The 17,956-nt window shown below is 35.4% G+C and overlaps 2 long non-coding RNA genes and 6 other non-coding genes across 12 annotated transcripts in view; all 8 read right to left on the bottom strand.

The window, feature by feature from the left end:
- Positions 1–1,680: 1,680 nt before the first annotated feature.
- Positions 1,681–16,938, bottom strand: LOC120099202 (uncharacterized). Of its 2 annotated transcripts, none has more exons than XR_005498162.2 (6): positions 12,484–16,938; positions 12,104–12,252; positions 9,307–9,392; positions 8,351–8,473; positions 4,010–4,084; positions 1,681–3,387 (listed from the first exon to the last, which is right to left on the bottom strand). It is a non-coding gene; the product is annotated as an uncharacterized LOC120099202 (long non-coding RNA). The 2 variants fall into 2 exon arrangements; XR_005498161.2 differs by having other exon boundaries at positions 1,684–3,530.
- Positions 1,696–1,772, bottom strand: Mir742 (microRNA 742). The gene has a single exon (NR_032292.1). It is a non-coding gene; the product is annotated as a microRNA 742 (primary transcript).
- Mir883 (microRNA 883) lies at positions 2,086–2,162 on the bottom strand. The gene has a single exon (NR_032263.1). It is a non-coding gene; the product is annotated as a microRNA 883 (primary transcript).
- Mir471 (microRNA 471) lies at positions 13,020–13,097 on the bottom strand. The gene has a single exon (NR_032281.1). It is a non-coding gene; the product is annotated as a microRNA 471 (primary transcript).
- Positions 13,741–13,822, bottom strand: Mir3551 (microRNA 3551). Its single transcript, NR_037327.1, has one exon. It is a non-coding gene; the product is annotated as a microRNA 3551 (primary transcript).
- On the bottom strand, positions 15,273–15,368 carry Mir741 (microRNA 741). Its single transcript, NR_037397.1, has one exon. It is a non-coding gene; the product is annotated as a microRNA 741 (primary transcript).
- Positions 16,939–16,945: 7 nt separating the features above from the next.
- Mir463 (microRNA 463) lies at positions 16,946–17,023 on the bottom strand. Its single transcript, NR_032280.1, has one exon. It is a non-coding gene; the product is annotated as a microRNA 463 (primary transcript).
- The window catches only part of LOC108349259 (uncharacterized), a 75,470-nt gene continuing 74,528 nt past the window's right edge, over positions 17,015–17,956 (bottom strand). For all 4 annotated transcript variants that reach the window (XR_010061302.1, XR_010061301.1, XR_005498163.2 and 1 more), the window contains one exon: positions 17,015–17,385. This is a non-coding gene — a long non-coding RNA (uncharacterized LOC108349259). The remainder of the gene's footprint in view (positions 17,386–17,956) is intronic.

Consider the following 17,956-nt stretch of genomic DNA (forward strand, 5'->3'; position numbering starts at 1 on the left):
TGAGAACCACTACATTTGGAGTAAAGAACTGTCACTGAGGTTGGACATGAAAGGCAAGAGTTGTTTATGAATTTAAAGTCTCTTTCTCTTCTCCCATTCTTGCCCTCATGCCAAGCTGATAAGAAATCCTTGTGATTATTAGGATGGGGAAATCATTGGATTCAACAGCTCTTCCAAATTTCAGATAGGGGGCTTCAATTAACTCTGTAGAGTACATCAGTCAAACTTGCATGGTGGCAGGGAAAGGACTCCTTTTGACATTTTCTTTTATAAATATGGCCCTAAAGGAAACAAAAACAAATACTAAAAAATATTATCAAGAAAAGTCAATGAAAACCCAGAAAAATTTGCAACCAGGCCTTGCAAATCAACAATTTATGTTATTAGTATTTGGGAGTATTAGAGCCACAAATAAATAAACAAAAGGGGAATTATAAGTGATTGCAGTGTTTGGCGGTTTTAGCTATACCACATGTTTCTAATATCATTTTTTCTCCTGTCAATTTTCTTCCATACTGTTAAATAGGAGGCAATCAAGGAACACCAGTGCTACCAAAAGTAGCCTATTTTCAATGCTAAGGAAATACCTTTAAGTTTACCCAATGCATGTACTCTTAATCCCAGATACAGTAAGTAATTGGCATAGATGTAGGCCAAACAAAATAGTCTCTCCACGGATATGTAATACATTTCATAATGACAATGTTCTGTCTTAGAAATATTTCTGTGTTTGCTTGCTTTGTTTTCACAAAATCGTATGTTAATTAGCAGTGTTGATAAAGATGTTAGCATACCCTGGTAGCTCCATGGTTTACCACAGAAACATTTATTTTTTATTCTAGGTTTTGACTCTATTTTGTGGCTAAGTTTGGCTTCTTCTGTGTGTTTTATTATTTCAGTATCCAAGTTAAAGGAGAAATTTCTATTTGAGGCATGTTATGGACCTATAACAGAACAGGAGAACAAGAGAACAGTTAGAAACTCATGTAAAACTAGTAAAGACATATGGGAAACCTGTTGTAAATAGCAAGAGAAGATAGTTAAACTGGAATAAACAAGGACAGAAAAGTAAACATGCTTTTTACAACAATAGCACCTGCCAAATGTTACATTAAAATCTCACCATTAACATGCATTACTATATACCTTTGGTTATATTAATATGTATTTTAATTATATTCACAAATTATACCATTGAAGATGGAATATAAAATTTGCTTGTATCATGTATGTAGCGAAATCTATCCTATTTATTGCGGCATCATTCACTGTTCTTACTTCTAGGTTTTCAGTCCTTTCTTGGTGCACTTATCACCCAAGTTGTTACAAGATTCTGGAACATACCTAATAAGTTTAAATAACCCCCTACTTAAAACTGCATATATGAACTCAATAGAGTTGAACTGATTAATTCCGTAGGGCATGAAATCATTGGTTGGTTTCATTTCTGACACTTATAACCATAATCCCTGGTAACATTGGAATTCAATTTTCTGTTCTTATATTTGTATAATTTGGGTATTGTGCAAGCTAGAATAAGGGTAACTTCTGAAACATTGAAACATTAAGAAAAAAGAAAATTCCCTTAGATGCCATGGTTTCTTCAAGTACAAGCAAGCAGACTGTGGAGTCATAATAAAGCTATGTAGTTTCTTCAACTTTACTATCCAAGGTCACAACAAATGAGGAACATGATGAGCTTTACTTTACCCAACATGGTGGCTTTCACTTACATTTCACGTGATTAGCAACCATGTGAGTAAAGCACTGCCCAGGCGCTCTAGAACCACAACATCTGCAGTCTTCATGTCAACATTTGAAATAAACAGGACTGGAACACTGAAGTAACTTGTAAATAAGTTCTAAATAATAAATTATTTTCTTTTACCACACATTCCTGAATGATGCTGTCCTCTTATGTTCCACTATTAGGATGTTTCTTAGTGTACTTTTGAAGTTCCCCAACCTTTCCAGAACTGAAATCATGACGTCAGATATTAAGATGAAGAATTATCCAGAATTAGTGCATTTATCTTCTCTATGGAAGCACAATGGTTCCATATGGTTATCACTCCTGCATTTGTAGAGCCTTACAATACTGAGAGATGTTGCAGTTACTTAAGAGTAAAAAGTAACTGCTACTTCTCTCAGCATTGAGTGCACACAAATTATTAGATGTGAGATCACAGTTTCAGCTGATTTCAAAATATAACTTTCATTATTCCTCTCAGTGTAACATGAGACGAAGACAATGTATTTCTTTATACATAATTCCTCAGGAAGAATAGTCATAATTTCCATTATCTTCCATCTTCATTCCAAGATGTAAGGATTTGTTTCTTCCTTCTTCAACCTCCTAAAATCTGTATTAGTTCAAGAGATTAAGAATTAACGAAGAAAATCATCTTATAAGTCAGGTGACACCAAAGACTAACAAATGAACAAGGCAGGATCTCAAGATAATTTAGTCACCATCAAATGAAGACTTCAGTATATATTAATATGTACTATGAGGTAACATAGACTGATCCCTCGTATATCATATTAACAATTTGATTAACAATTGGTATCCAACAGTTTTTATAAGTACATGATTAAGAATCCTTCATTATACCCTTCACATTAAATCGCACCCCCACTAAACTATGTCTGTATATGTCTGATTTTACACTGAAGGTGATGATATTGAACATCTCATAGATTTTCCATGTGGCCCATTTCATACGAAGCAAAAACGGTTATTATTCAAACTTAAGAGGATTAATCATCACAACAAAGAAAAAAATTCATTATCGTAATATACTTGATTACAAGTACGAAATTGTAAGGAATTAATAAAAACATTACTTAAATAAGAAATGAAGATTTAGGGTCAAAAGTTTTATGGGTGGGTTGGTGTCCAATTATCCCTTCACTGGTGGCAGCCTCTTCAGGTTCTGTATTCCCAATGATAGACATCTCAGTTAAGGTCACACAAACATAATCCTGGGAGCTGCCTTCCTTCTCCTAGGTCTCAGGATCTGCCTAGAGATTACCACCAGCCCCTAAATCCCATGAAAGATGCAGATTTCTATTCATTCTCCTGGCCTGCTGGGCCTCTTTCTTTTCTCACATCTGATCCTTCACACATATTCTTCTCCCCTCCTCTCTCCCAACCGCATTCTTTCCTCCCTGTCTCCACTGACAATAGTGTTCCCCTTTGTACATGTGATTCAAGCATCCCAATTTGGGTCCTCCTTGTTTAACTTCTTGGGGTTAGTGAGGGTATATCTTGAGTATTCTGTACTTTATGGCTGATATCCACTTACAAAGTTGAATACATACCATGCACGGTCTTTTCTGCCTTGGTTATCTCACTCAGGATTTTTTCTAGTTCTGTTTATTTGCCTGCAAAATTCATGTGCTTTTCTTAAATAGTTATATAGTATTCCATTGTGTAAAACCACTACATTTTCTGTATTTATTCTTCAGTTGAGGCATATCTGGGTTGCGATATTGCTGCATCTTAAGGTAGAACTATTTCAAATTTTCTGAAAAATGAAACCCACCAGATAGATTTCTAAATTAGTTCTAAAAGTTTGCAATCTCACCAGCTAGCTAGCACCACATCCTAGCTAGCATGTGCTGCTGCTTGAGGTTTTGATTTAACAAAATCTGATTAGTCTAAGGTGGAATTTCAAAATTTGTCCTGTCTAAAAAAATGCAGAGACTAAGATGGAGCAGAGACTGTAGGACTGGTCAACCAATAACTGCTGGAAGGTGAGATTCATCACATGGGAAAGTACAATCTCTGACACTATTCATGATACTCAGTTATGCTTGCAAACAGGGGCTTAGTATAAGTTTCCTTTGAGAGTCTCCACCCACCCAGAAGCTAAGAAAATAGATGCAGAGATGCAACTCCAAACATTGAACAGAGCTCAGGGACTCTAATGAAAAAGTTGGGGGAAGGATTGAAGGCCTTGAAAACAACAGAAAGCCCACAGGGAGACCAAGAATGTTTACTAACCTGTACTCCTGGAAGCTATTAGAGACTGTATCAAAAACCAAAACATAAAAGGGACTTCATAAAATTGCAAAGTTTCTGTAAGGCAAAGAACACTGTCATTAGACAAAATGGAAATTAACAGATTGGGAAAAGATCTTTACCAACCCTATATTAGATAGAGGGCTTATATCCAATATATAATCCAAGAAGTTAGACTTCAGAGAATCAAATAACCCGATTAAAAAATGGAGTACAGGCTTCTCCATGAGATAGGAATAAAGTATCACTCATAGCAAGAAAAAAAATGGAGTACAGAGCTAAAAAAGAATAATCAGCTGACCAATACTGAATGGCTGAGAAGCACCTAAAGAAATATTCAACATTCTTAGTCATCAGGGAAATGCAAATCAAAACAACACTGAGATCCACCTCACAAGAGTCAGAATGGCTAAGACCAAAACTCAGATGACAACAGATGCTGGCGAGGATGTGGAGATAAAGGAACACTCCTCCATTGTTGGTGGGTTTGTAAACAGGTACAACCACTCTGGAAATCACTCTGGTGGTCCCTCAGAAAATTGGACATTCTACTACCTGAGCTATACCTCTCTTGAACATATATCCAAATGTTGCCCCAACATACAACAAAGAGATATGCTCCACTATATTCATAGGAGCCTTATTTATAATAGCCATTAGCTGGAAAGAACCCAGATGCCCTTCAACAGAGGAATGGACATAGAAAATGCGGTGAATCTATACAATGGAGTACTACTCAGCTATCAAAAAACAATGACTTTATGAAATTCGTAGGCAAATGGTTGGAACTGGAAACTATCATCCTGAGTGAGGTAACCCAATCACAGAAAAACATACATGGTATGCACTCACTGATAAGTGGATATTAGCCAAAAAGCTCGAATTACCGAAGATACAATCCACAGACCACATGAAGCTCAGGACAACCAAAGTGCAGATCCTTCAGTCCTTCTTAAAAGGGGGAACAAAAGTATTCATAGGAGGAGATATGGAGACAAAGTTTGGAGCAGAGACTGAAGGAATGGTCATTCAGAGTCTGCCCCACCTGGGGATATATTCCACATACAGCTACCAAACCAGGACACTATTGCTAATGCCAAGAAATACATACTGACAGGAGCCTGATATAGCTGTCTCCTGAGAGGCTCTGCCAGAGCATGAATGATACAGAGGAAGACACTCATAGTCAACCATTGAAGTCAGAATGTGGTCACTATTGGAGGAGTTAGAGAAAGGATCAAGGAGCTGAAGGGGTTTGCAACCCCACAGGAAGAACAACAGTATCAACCAACTACACCCCACCAGAGCTCCCAGGGAGGAAACCACCAACCAAAGAGTACACATAGAGGGACCCATGACACCAGACCTGAGTGACCTGCCTAGAGCTCTCAAGAGCGTAATCCAGGAACAACCTGGGACAGGATCCTTTCTGATTCTGCCTGCATCTGAAGTGGGCTCTGTGCCACAGCTGTTTATACCCATATCCTTTGGAGAAAGAGCTGGTCTCCCAGTGGTGCTGACATACAGGCTTACAGGAGAGTCAAGCTACTGTCAGAGACAGTAAGACCAGCTAACACCAGAGACAACCTGATGGTGAAGACAAAAATCTAAATAACAGCAAACGAAGCCACCACATGGCATCACCTGAAAACAGGTTCCCCACCACAGCAGGCCCTGGATACTCCAACACACTGAAAAAGCAAGATTTTGATTTAAAATCACAACTCAGGATGATTTTAGAGGACTTTAAGAAGTACAGAAATACCTCCCTTAAAAACATACAGGAACACACAGGTAAAGAGGGAGAAGTTCTTAAAGAAGAAACACAAAAATTCAACCAAACAGGTGAGGAAATGAACAAAACCATCCAGGATCTAAAAATGGAAATAGAACCAATAAAGAGAGACACAAAGAGAGGCAACCCTGGAGATAGAAAACCTAGGAAAGAGATGGGGAATCACAGACACAAGCATTACCAACAGAATACAAGAGATAAAAGAGAGAATCTCAGAGGAAGATACCATAGGAAACATTAATCCAACCATCAAAGAAAATGAAAAATGGAAAAAGCTCCTAACCAAAAACATCCAGGAAATCCAGGACACAATGAGAATATCAAACCTAAGGATAATATGTATAGGAGAGAGCAAAGATTCCTAACTTAAAGAACCAGTAAATATCTTCAAGAAAATTAAAGAAGAAAACTTAACTAACCTAAACAAAGATGCCCATAAACATAAAAGAAGCCTACAGAACTCCAAATACATTGGGCCAGAAAAGAAATTCCTTCATTCATATGGTAGTAAAAACACCAAATACAAACACAAAATAAAGGCATTCAATTTACATATAAAGACAGACCTATCAGAATTACACCAGACTTTTCACCACAGACTATGAAAGCCAGAAGATCCTGGAAAATTGTCATATAGACTCTAAGAGAACAGAAATGATGCTACTATATGCAGAAAAATTCTCAATAAACATGGAGAATCCAAGGTACTCCATGACAAAATCAAATTTACACAGCATTTTTCTACAAATCCACCCATTCAATGGATAACCGAAAACTTCAACACAAGGAGAGAAACCACACCCTAGGAAAAGCAAGAAAGTAACCTTCCTGCAACGAACTGAAAAGAAGATAATACCACAAACATATTTCCACCTCTAACAACAAAAATAACAGGAAATAACAATCATTGGTCCCTAATACCTCCCAACATCCATGGACTCAATTCTCCAGTAAAATGACAGACTAACAGACTAGGTATGTGAAGAGGACACAGCATTTTGCTGCATACCGGAAACACACCTCAGTGACAAAGACAGAAAACTACCTCAGAGTAAATGCCTAGAAAACAATTTTCCAAGCATATGGTCTCAAGAAACAAGCTGGAGTATTCATTCTAATACCTAATAAAATCTACTTTCATACAAAAGTTAAGAAAAATAGTAAGTAAGGACATTTCATATGCATCAAAGGAAATATTCAATGGGCAGAAAAGCCCTTGGTCTTTCCAAAGCTGGAATCCCCAGAGTAGGGGAATGTCAGAGCAGGGAGGCGGGAAGGGATGGGTGGTTGTGGAGTGGGAAAACCCTCATAGAAGAAGGGGGAGGGGTGGGATAGGGGCTTTATGGATGGGAAATAGGGAAAGGGGATAACATTTGAAATGTATATAATAAATATTCAAAAAAGGAGAAAAAATTAAATTCCAGGATGGCTGAAACATTCCTAACTAATAAGTACTGGAACTGTCCCCATCCTTGAAATCATACTGCACTACAGAGCTATAGTAATTAATAAATATTGCATGATACTGATATAGAATAGATACATTAATCTATGGAATTGAATGAAGACCCAGACATATATCTGCTACCTATAAAACCTTTATTTCATAAAGTATTCAGAAATACACACTGGAAAAAAGAGACAGCATCTTAAAAATGGTGCTGGTCAAACTGGACCACTTCATATAAGAATAGAAATAGATCCTTACTCATTAACTTTCACAAAACTTAATTCAAAGTAGACCAAGGACCTTAACCTAAGGCCATGTACACATAATCTGATAGAATAAAAGGTGATGTATAGGCAAATTCATTATATAGAAAAAAATCTTCTGGACTGAACACCAATAGCAAAGGCAGAAAGATTAAAAGTCCCACATAGTATAAAGTACCTGATGATTACTTAACAGGGGATTTCTACTTCATCTCTAGGAAGACATTATTCTTTTCTGAAAATCACCAATTACTTTAACATTTTACAACTTCATAGGAAGGACTTTCTCATAGAAAAAGTTATCTGAACCTCATATATATTTACTCTTCTATCCTTAGAAATGAGTTATAGTGTCCTTCACCATTGCATGTGTTCACATTTTTTTCTTGGTCTACCCGGACTATCCAAGGCAACAGTAAATGAATATGAAGAGCTTTACTCAGCATGCCATCTTTCACTTGTCATTCATGTAATAAATAACATTCTGAGTAGATTACTTTACAGGAGATGTATTCTAAATTATTTCTAAATGCTCAGCTTCCATAACATCTTTCATACTTATTTCATAATCAGGAATAGAGAGAGAGGAGCTGCATTCCACTGTAGTTAAGTTTAACTGTGAACTTGACACAACCTAGAATTACACAAGTTCAGAGCCTCAGTGAGAAAATTTCTACATTAGGTTGGACTATAGCAAAGTCTGTAGTTGATTGCATCAGTTGTTAATTGAGTGGGTCTGATCTACCCTGACCTTGGATGGCACCATTTCATGAGCTAAGCTCTGGAATAGATAAGTAAATGTTAAGAGAACTTACTGTTTCTGTAGAAGACCGAGGTTGGTTGGGTTCCTAGCACCTATACCAGGCAGTTCACTACTTCCGGTAACTTAAGATTTCGGAGATTGAACATTTCTTCCAGCTTCTAAGGCACCATCGTGCCTGTGGTACATACAAATAAATATATGCAGGAACATATATATTCATAAAAGTAAAAAAGGATTTTGCTAAGAAAGGAGAGAAACTACATATTATGCAAGAAAGGATGTATTTATCCTTTGTTCTTGATTGTGGATGTGCTATCACAAACTCAAGTTCTTGCCTTGAATTCTCCATAATGGTTAACTAGAACCTAGAATCATGAGCTAAGATAAATCCTTTCCCTCTTAAATTTCTTTTTGTCAGGACACGTTATCATAGCAACAAAAATTAAATTAAAAACCCACTCTAAACTTATTTCCCAAGTCTCATAGAAAACCTAATTACTGTTCTTTGCTTCACATTCCTGTTAACTTTGTGAATAGCTTCTTCTACCAAGACTTTAAGCTCATTATCTTTCTATTTTCATATTAATATATCTCTTAAGATGTTTCATATTCTTCTAACACTGGAATTAAAAATATGAACGCAACAACAAATCTAACATGGGGTGTCTGTTTTAAAATGACTGCAATGCATCTTGGAATCAAGAAACTCAATCACTGTGAAGACCATATCTCCATGTGGTTACTGTCCTTTCATGTGTGGAACCTTATAATACTGAGAGATATTTCAGTTACTCATAGTACAATATAACTGTTACACCTCCTCAGTAATGTATTGCACAAAGATTATTGAGTGAGGACATTTAGCTTTCTGAAGCAGGTGATTTACAAACTATTTGCAAGATTTCTATTACATTACTACTAACTTTATAGTTATTCACGTTATATTCTCATGATGAGAATAACTGAAAACTCAAAGACTACTAAGGTTATTGGGCATAAAAGGCTTACCTATGGAAAGGAAGATTTCAACATTACCTACATACATGAAATCATTACTATCCCAAAGACAGATCAAGCGAGGAATAGTCTTGATTCTAAGGAGATAAGATAAGATATTGGTTAAATACACTTAATCTCACAAATACCAATATATTACATACCTATAATGTACAAAGACATTCCAAAGATCCTAAAGATCCTAACATTTCATCACTCCACATTTTTTTCTCTAAGAATTTCTCTTAACACTTGTTACTTACCCTGTGTTTTGTATGAACAAGTCATTTAATGTCTAGACTATTCCACTATTGTCACTTAATGATCTACAATTTGTATCTCTCTAAACAGTAATACTATCACATTTTACATCATGTTCAAGGTGACTACTGCTCTACCAGTATCAGTGGAGTTACTTCCATAATCACTGCATTTTAATGAGGCATTTTTCAATTTGTGGACCCAGAAAAAATACTGAGATGAAACTACATTGTGTCAGATTAGAAAGAAACCACAGCATTTTAATATGTCATGTTGCCCATAATAACTACACGGCCTTTTTAACCCAGAAAGAATTATCGCAGTGTATTTTATGATGTTTGAAATTTGAATTATAAACCTACTTATACATTGTCCTGAGACACTGGGCCTACATCTTTTATCCTGTATTTTCTCTCATTACTACCTGCTGTTCCTCTAACTTTTTGCCAAAACCAGGTAAGATTGATTTCATTTATTTATATAAAACGTGCATACCCATATACTCATTGATTAGTGCAGTTCACAGTTCTCTTGGAAAAAAGTTTTTTGAAGATGACAAAAGCCTATTATAAAGAGCCAGAACTTGTCAAAAGGTAAACTACTATCTTTTGTTATAAGGCTATTTTATCAACACACTTTCAATACTTTAACAGTTGCTGCTAATACAAGATTTGTAAAAGACTGATGGAGGAGGATCTACAACCCCACCGCTGATTCAAGAACAGCAGGCTTGAAGGGGCTCGAGACCCCAAAAGTACAACAATGCCAAGCAATCAGAGCTTCCAGGGACTAAGCCACTACCTAAAGACTATACATGGACTGACCCTGGACTCTGACCCCATAGGTAGCAATGAATATCCTAGTAAGAGCACCAGTGGAAGGGGAAGCCCTGGGTCCTGCTAAGACTGAACCCCCAGTGAACTAGTCTATGGGGGGAGGGCGGCAATGGGGGGAGGGTTGGGAGGGGAACACCCATAAGGAAGGGGAGGGGGGAGGGGGATGTTTGCCCGGAAACCGGGAAAGGGAATAACACTCGAAATGTATATAAGAAATACTCAAGTTAATAAAAAAAAAAAAAAAAGAAAATATATAATCAATAAAACTTACATTAAATATGTAGAAGAAGCAAAAGTAGTTTTAACATGACCAATTAATAAAAGATTACCAAATTCACTAACATTTGTTTGAAATCCAAAAAAAAAAAAAATAAAGCACACAGCACCTTCATTGAATCTGTTAGTCACACAATAAACTGACCTGTGATATTTTAAACTGAAGAAAAAAAAAAAAGAACAGCAGGCTGATGAAGGAGACTTAGCAAGTCCCCTGATCAGTTTTTTGTCCATGCCCAAGTAATAAGTATGGCTTAAATTGTTTGTGAGCACGTGAGCGTACACGCGCACACACACACACACACACACACACACACACACACACACACACCCACACACTGTACAGTACGTGAATTTAAGAGATGGCATGAGGAAAGTTGGATATGATAAAAATGTACTGTTGTCTTGTATGGAATTCTTATCAATAAACGACCCATTACTCAAACAGAAACTAAATTCTGAGGTTAGAAGCTATGCAAACTGATCATGGCACTCACGGCACTCATATTCTGAGGTTAGAAGAGAAGTTGCTTGTCCTGAGCACTTCAGTACCTGTACATGATTTAGAAAGCATCTTTTGAGGTCAGAAGGAGCATAAAACTTTATCCTGACCACCAACACTCTACTGCTCATGTACACCAAGAATCCTAAAGCCATAGACTTCATGAAATATAACTACTGCTACTGGGTACCTACACATAATGTCACTCTAGACTTTAGAACTCAAAAGTTACATAAAGGCAGAACACCATGGTGTCCATGGACTGATTTCAGGGCTGACATAAAGACAGACATATGGTGATCATTACTCGTGAGAACCATGCTGAGGTTAGATGCAAGAAAAATTACCAGTAAGCCAGATAGCTTACATTGTACAACTAGAATATTCTACCATCATTAACTCTTGAAGTAAAAGGCCACATGAAACTATATGCCCAGAAACTGGTGTCCATGTGCAGGTTCTTCTTCCACAGGCTGTTTCCCAAGGAAGTATGTACTAGCTCATGAAGTTTGGAATTAAGCTCCTCATCGACGGTAAGAACACTTCAACTCCCTCTCCCAAGAATTAGTATCAAGTATCTTCATGATTTCATAGTCCCTAACTGAGACACGATAAGCTAAACTGAGGAAACACTAAACACAGTCCAATTGCCCAGTTAAGTATAAGTACAAGAAACACATGTTTACATTGAAGACACTACAATACATGAATAAGAAATATGGTGAGCATTTTTTTCATCTAGAAAAGTAGCACACACATCTATTTTACATGAAGGAATCCAACATAAATGGAATGCAATTTTTGTGGAGCTTCATGTTAAATTACAAAAATCTCATTTCAAAAATCTTAGTCTTCACATTCCACATCATTATTTGCAAAACAAGATATATATACATATATACATACATACATATATATATATACACACACATACCTCGATCTGATGTAATTGTAAATTCTACAGAAAGAATAATAAACTCATATTCCTTCATCAGTATCATTCTGAATTCAGGTGTTTTTGACCTGTCAAATCTTCAGGTGAATGTCAATACCAAGAAGAAAAGCTTGATTGCATTTTCCCTTCTGGAATTGAAAACATGGTCATGCCTTTTACTTATTTAATTATCCTTGAACCAATTTCATTATTCTCAGTTTGATTTTATTAGCAGGTTGGATCCAAGAGATCACCAAAACAATACAGAGTATTGATTTCCTCTCACAGCTGGAAAGCAAAACCACGCTCTAGAAGATGCCTCATATTTCAGACACAGGAGTTGGAGGACTCGTGGAGGAATAGAGATGGTACTTACTAACCTCGACTTTTGTCCATGAAGACTGGCTTTCATGATATCAGAAGAAGCATGCAAGCTGCCAAGGGAAAGAACACTTTGTATTCTTACTCAGCTATAAAGCATGCTAGACAAGAACAAGCAGTAGTCACATTTGTCAGAGGAAGTGAAAAAATCCAATCTCCCCCAGATATTTTATGACCTCACAATCTTTATAAGCTTGAACACATTGTACTGATAGTTCCTATGAAATACAAATCAATTGTCCCTTCCATTGTATTTCCTATGTATTTATAGTTACCTTATATTTACTAGAATGACTGCGAAAACCAAAACTAATTAACATCATATTAATGTTTTGGTTGACATAAAAGGTCTTATAGATTTTTATGTTTGTAAATCCGTGAGTTGTTCCTCAAGGGAATATTGGAGAAATGAAATACTCCTTAGGAAACATAAAACCTAGATGAAGAATTGCCCAATTAAGACCAGAAAACCATAGCAAAGGAATACACTTAAAACATATTGATGGTATAAAGCAACAAGAATTGAGGAACATGGTAAGCCTTCCTGTACATAGTATGGCACCTTTCACTTTTTGTGTAATGTGAAAAGCACTATACTACGTAAAGCACTGCTCACAATATTCTTCATATAAACATATTGCAAATGTATCCTCTATCATTACTGTGAAATTAATGATACATGTTACATGAATTCTTGCCTAATTTATTCTTCAATCTTAGAATATAACTAATTATTGTACAATAATACACATAACTGTAAGCATGTCCTCTAGCTTGCCTTTTATTTATGGCAATTGTTCTCATTTCTAATATATTAAACTGATCTCTTTTCCTTATGTTAGTACACTCCTTTAGGTACTTGATACTCTTTTTCCTGTAACCAACAGAAAATAAAAATAAGGATTATGCCATGAACATATTTTAAATAGGTCTGCTATGATAGTGACTACAGTGCTTTCTGTGATAAAGTAACATAACTGGTTTGTATACATGAATGCCACAAAGTCCACACAGTACCTCTGCAAAATTGTATTTTGTGCACACACATGGAAAAGTGACTTCTTCATACCTGAATAATGCAGAATATATGGCTTATTGGATGGAGTCTTACTTATGATGTAAAGGTTATAAAATTAGCACCTACTTAGGAATACACTTTCTTGATGCACAGATTTCCAACATATATCAGAAATACATGTGAAGTATAACTGCAGGTATATATTCTGTCCACAGAAGTCACAACAAACGAGAGACATTATGAGCCTTACTTTACCCACCATGGTGAATTTCATAGCTACTTATGTCAAAAACACCATGGTGAAGACAGTACTGCCCATAGGATACTTAAAATTCTTTTATGGCAATCCAGAATTCACTTCATCCTGAGCTTTCATTTCAACATACAAACTGGGGAACTTGCAACATGCGTTAACTTAGTCAAAAAACAACAACATGTGATCTGCAGAAAAATAGATGGAACTAGGAAAAAAATCATCCGATGCGAGTTAAAAAAGAAACACATAGTAACATATGGTATGCATTAACCTCTATATAGATCCAATCATTAAATTAAGGGTAACAAATTTACAATCTGTTTACTCAGGTGTTATACAGAGGAGGGGAGTAAGGGATTACACATGAATCTCCCTAGGAGGAAATAGTTTGTTAACAATGATTGAAAAAGACTATAAATTTGGAAAGTGCAAGGAGGACTATTGTAGGGAAGAACAGGCTATAATTATTTAGTAATCTCACAAAAGAAAAAAAAAAGTAAAAATCCCAACTTTCCTATTCCCACCTTTATCTAGACAGATGCCATTGGAAGATGATATTCATATTTATGGTAGCTGTTCTCATTTCAAATAATCTGACTCTGTGCCCTGTGGCTCATCTATTAGTTGAGTCCAAAATCAGTCAAGCTAAGACAAGTGGTCATCAGACCTTGACTACCTAGAAGTGATAAAATTCATTTTGGCTCCTTGAGCCCTAACCCTTAGACAAATATATGAATGAATGAATGAATGAATGAATGAAAAAAGTAAAACATAACCAAAAAACCAACAACACCAAAAAAATCAAAAAAAAGTAAAGCAAAACTACAATTAAGCAGTGCTGAGACTCTCATATTTATATGTGTGTAGGTGTGCGTATGTATAAAACCAATAACAACTAATGATAAAGAATCCAAGAATGGGGAATAGAAAATGGTCCATATGAGAGGTTGGAGGGTATGAAGGAAAGGGAGTAAAAGTTGTATTTTAATTCAAAGTCTTAAAATTGCAAAAGTAAAAAGACAAATGCTAATATTCTCAATATCTACTATAAGAATTCAAGAACAGTTTACCTCATGAAAAGATCTCTATAGATCATCTAAAATGAACATAAATATCACTATTCAAAAACAGTAGAAGATACAGGATGAAATTTATAATACATGTACAATGAAAGTTCTCATTTAAATCAAGTCATTAACAATATCACAGCATAAGGAAGCATACAAGAATCTTATTGAAGCATCATCTTATGCCTGTATGTCATGCTCTCTTGCTTATCTGGAAGATTTGTTAAACAAAATATAAAACTATATTCATTTTATTTGTTCGTATTAGGAGTAAAATTAATAATTTACATATTTGTATTAACGTATTTAAACTTGTTCCAAAGGTTTAAATTAAGTCCTCCTTAGAGCATATAGTTTTTGAAGACCCAAGGTCCCAACAAAGATCAGGAAGCATATCAGACAATTTTACTTACACTACCATGACCTTCAGAGGCGACAAAAAAGGAGGAATGTCATGAGCGTTGATCTACATAGCGTGGCATCTTTCACACTTATTTTACATGATAGGTACCAATCTATGTAGACCAATGCACATGAGACATTTAATGTATGTACTTCTGATAGAAAGCTGGTCTGTCAAAATTTCACCTTAAATTAGGAATCATAACTTCACAACTTTTGCAGCTTTACCTCATTTAGTAATGAATTTTAGGGAATGCTAAACACTCCTATTTTACCATGATTTTTGTTCACATTATATTCTCTTAACAGTCGACATTTCTGTAAATAGTTCCCATTATCAACTCAATAAGCTTTTTTTCAAGTGAACAAACCCAGGAATTTTTACTTACTGGAAATATTCTTTTCTTCAACAATATATTCTGATAAAGCTTTCAACTCCCCTCAGATATGCCCTACAACCTCACTCATCAACCCCAGGTCTCTTTCTCTCACTTAAAAGAAAAAGAACAAAACAATCACATCAAAAGTCAAAGAAAAGGCAGAACACACAATGACCATCACAACAATGCATGAAACTTACATTTGTTATCTCTAAATAAAAAGCATTTTTAAACATTATTTATACCTGGTCAATATTATTCCCTAGCCTATATCATATTCTGATTAACACTATGGTGGGAATGTTATGCGTACATAAATTACATAAACTTACTTTTATAAGGAAATAATTTAAAACCTCCATTTATATATTATGAAAAATCAATGTGAACTGAATGATGATAAAATATTATCATATAAATATATAATATTTTCTACAAGATCAAATGGCCATCTAGGATCCTAGAAGCACAAAAACTTTAACTTTGAGAATACCATTTTTATATTCATAAGTGCACAATAAATGAGTAAAGTTTTCTTCCACCTAAAAGTAAACAAATTTATTTTTGAAAATGGGAAAATTTCCCAGTTATAAATACGATAATATTAGATTACCTTAAGGTTAAAAATAAAACAAAAATGTGAAATCATGTTTAAAATGTTTACCATCACTCAAAATTTATCAATCCAATGTACAGCATAAAATATGAACCTTATTACATTTGTGTGTCCTTCTAAAATAATTAGACAATGTTCTGCCACATTTTTATATAGATATTGTAAGCAGTTATTTGCATGGATGACTGTTAAATTTCAATTACATTTCAAAAAAATCCCATGATTCCTCAATCCTACACAAAGAACTATATGCAACTGAGGAAAGCCAGAGGAAAGCACCTCTGGAAGAACACACCACTTGGTTATCTAGCACCAATCAGCAATTCTATAAACACACAAACAAGTAACAGTATAGAGGCTTAGCAGAATATATTTTGGGAATAAATAGGTATATATAAATACATGAATACATTCAATAACAATTATTGAGAAATAGTTCATCAATTTGAGTGAAAGGAGGGAGAGTATGCGAGTGTTTGGAGGTAAGAAATTAAAGGTATAAATACTATAATTAAATTATAATTTAAAAACTAAATCTGTAAGTTTAAGAATATGTAAGGTTTATCTATATGCTTATGAATCTGTATATGTCTCTAAGGATAATATTTAAGAATAAATTAACCTTTCCAAATTTTGATGCTTTAGATACAAATCAGTTCAGCAAGCTCCAGCAAGGGTAAACTCTTCTATACCACAATGATGTTCCAAATGATGAACATAGTGAGCCTTCCTCTACCCAAATTGGCGTCTATCATCACTTAAATTTTACATGATGGACAACAAATTAGGTAAAACAGGGTACACCATAGTTTAATATGAAAATGTTGCAAATGTAACTTGCATGATCCACTTTAACTATCAATGTATCAACTGAACATAACAGCTAAAACCTGACATACTTTATAATTCTCTCTCTCTCTCTCTCTCTCTCTCTGTCTCTCTCTCTCTCTCTCACACACACACACACACACACACAGTTCTTCACCATAAATTCCTCTGATGCGTCTTCTGTTTCCATGAATGGTCTTCTCAAAACAAGAGGGAGTGCAATTTCACATATGTGAATACGGATTTATCATTCAGGTTGTTTTTCTTCTCTTGTAACATGTAGGTGTTAATTATTTTCCATTTAATCTATCTTGATGTTCTATTACGAAGCCATCTACAATAAAACCAGAAATTGAAAAACACATGTAATGCATTTGTATATGTACATCACCATATTTATACAGGACAAACATATAAGCAAAACAAATTGATGCTTGAAATTCCTTACTCTACAAAGAGAGGATGGAGTAACATGTAATTCAAAGTGACTCACACCAATCTAAGTATTGCAGTGCACACTTGTTCAAAGAGGTCTTGGAATAAAAGATTTCCACTCATCTTATTTTTTATGTATTTACATTTCTAAGGTTATCCCCTTTCCTGGTTTCCCATCCTTAAACCCCCTATGCCATTCGTTCTCCACATCCTTCAATGAGGGTGTTCTTCTACCCATGTAACCCGCTTCCCACCTCGCCACCCTGATATTCTCCTACAATGTAGGAGTTGAGCCTTGCCAGGACCAAGGGCTTCCCCAACCATTGGTGCCCATAGAGGCCATCCTCTGCTACAATGCAGCAGGAGCTTGCATCTTTCCATGTGTACCCTTTGGATGGTGGTCAAACCAATCATTTCATTTTTACATGGTTTCTTTATTCACCAGTTCAAAGGAAATTATAGTATACTTT

The sequence above is a fragment of the Rattus norvegicus genome, chromosome X, assembly GCF_036323735.1.
Source record: "Rattus norvegicus strain BN/NHsdMcwi chromosome X, GRCr8, whole genome shotgun sequence".
Lineage (NCBI taxonomy): Eukaryota > Metazoa > Chordata > Mammalia > Rodentia > Muridae > Rattus > Rattus norvegicus.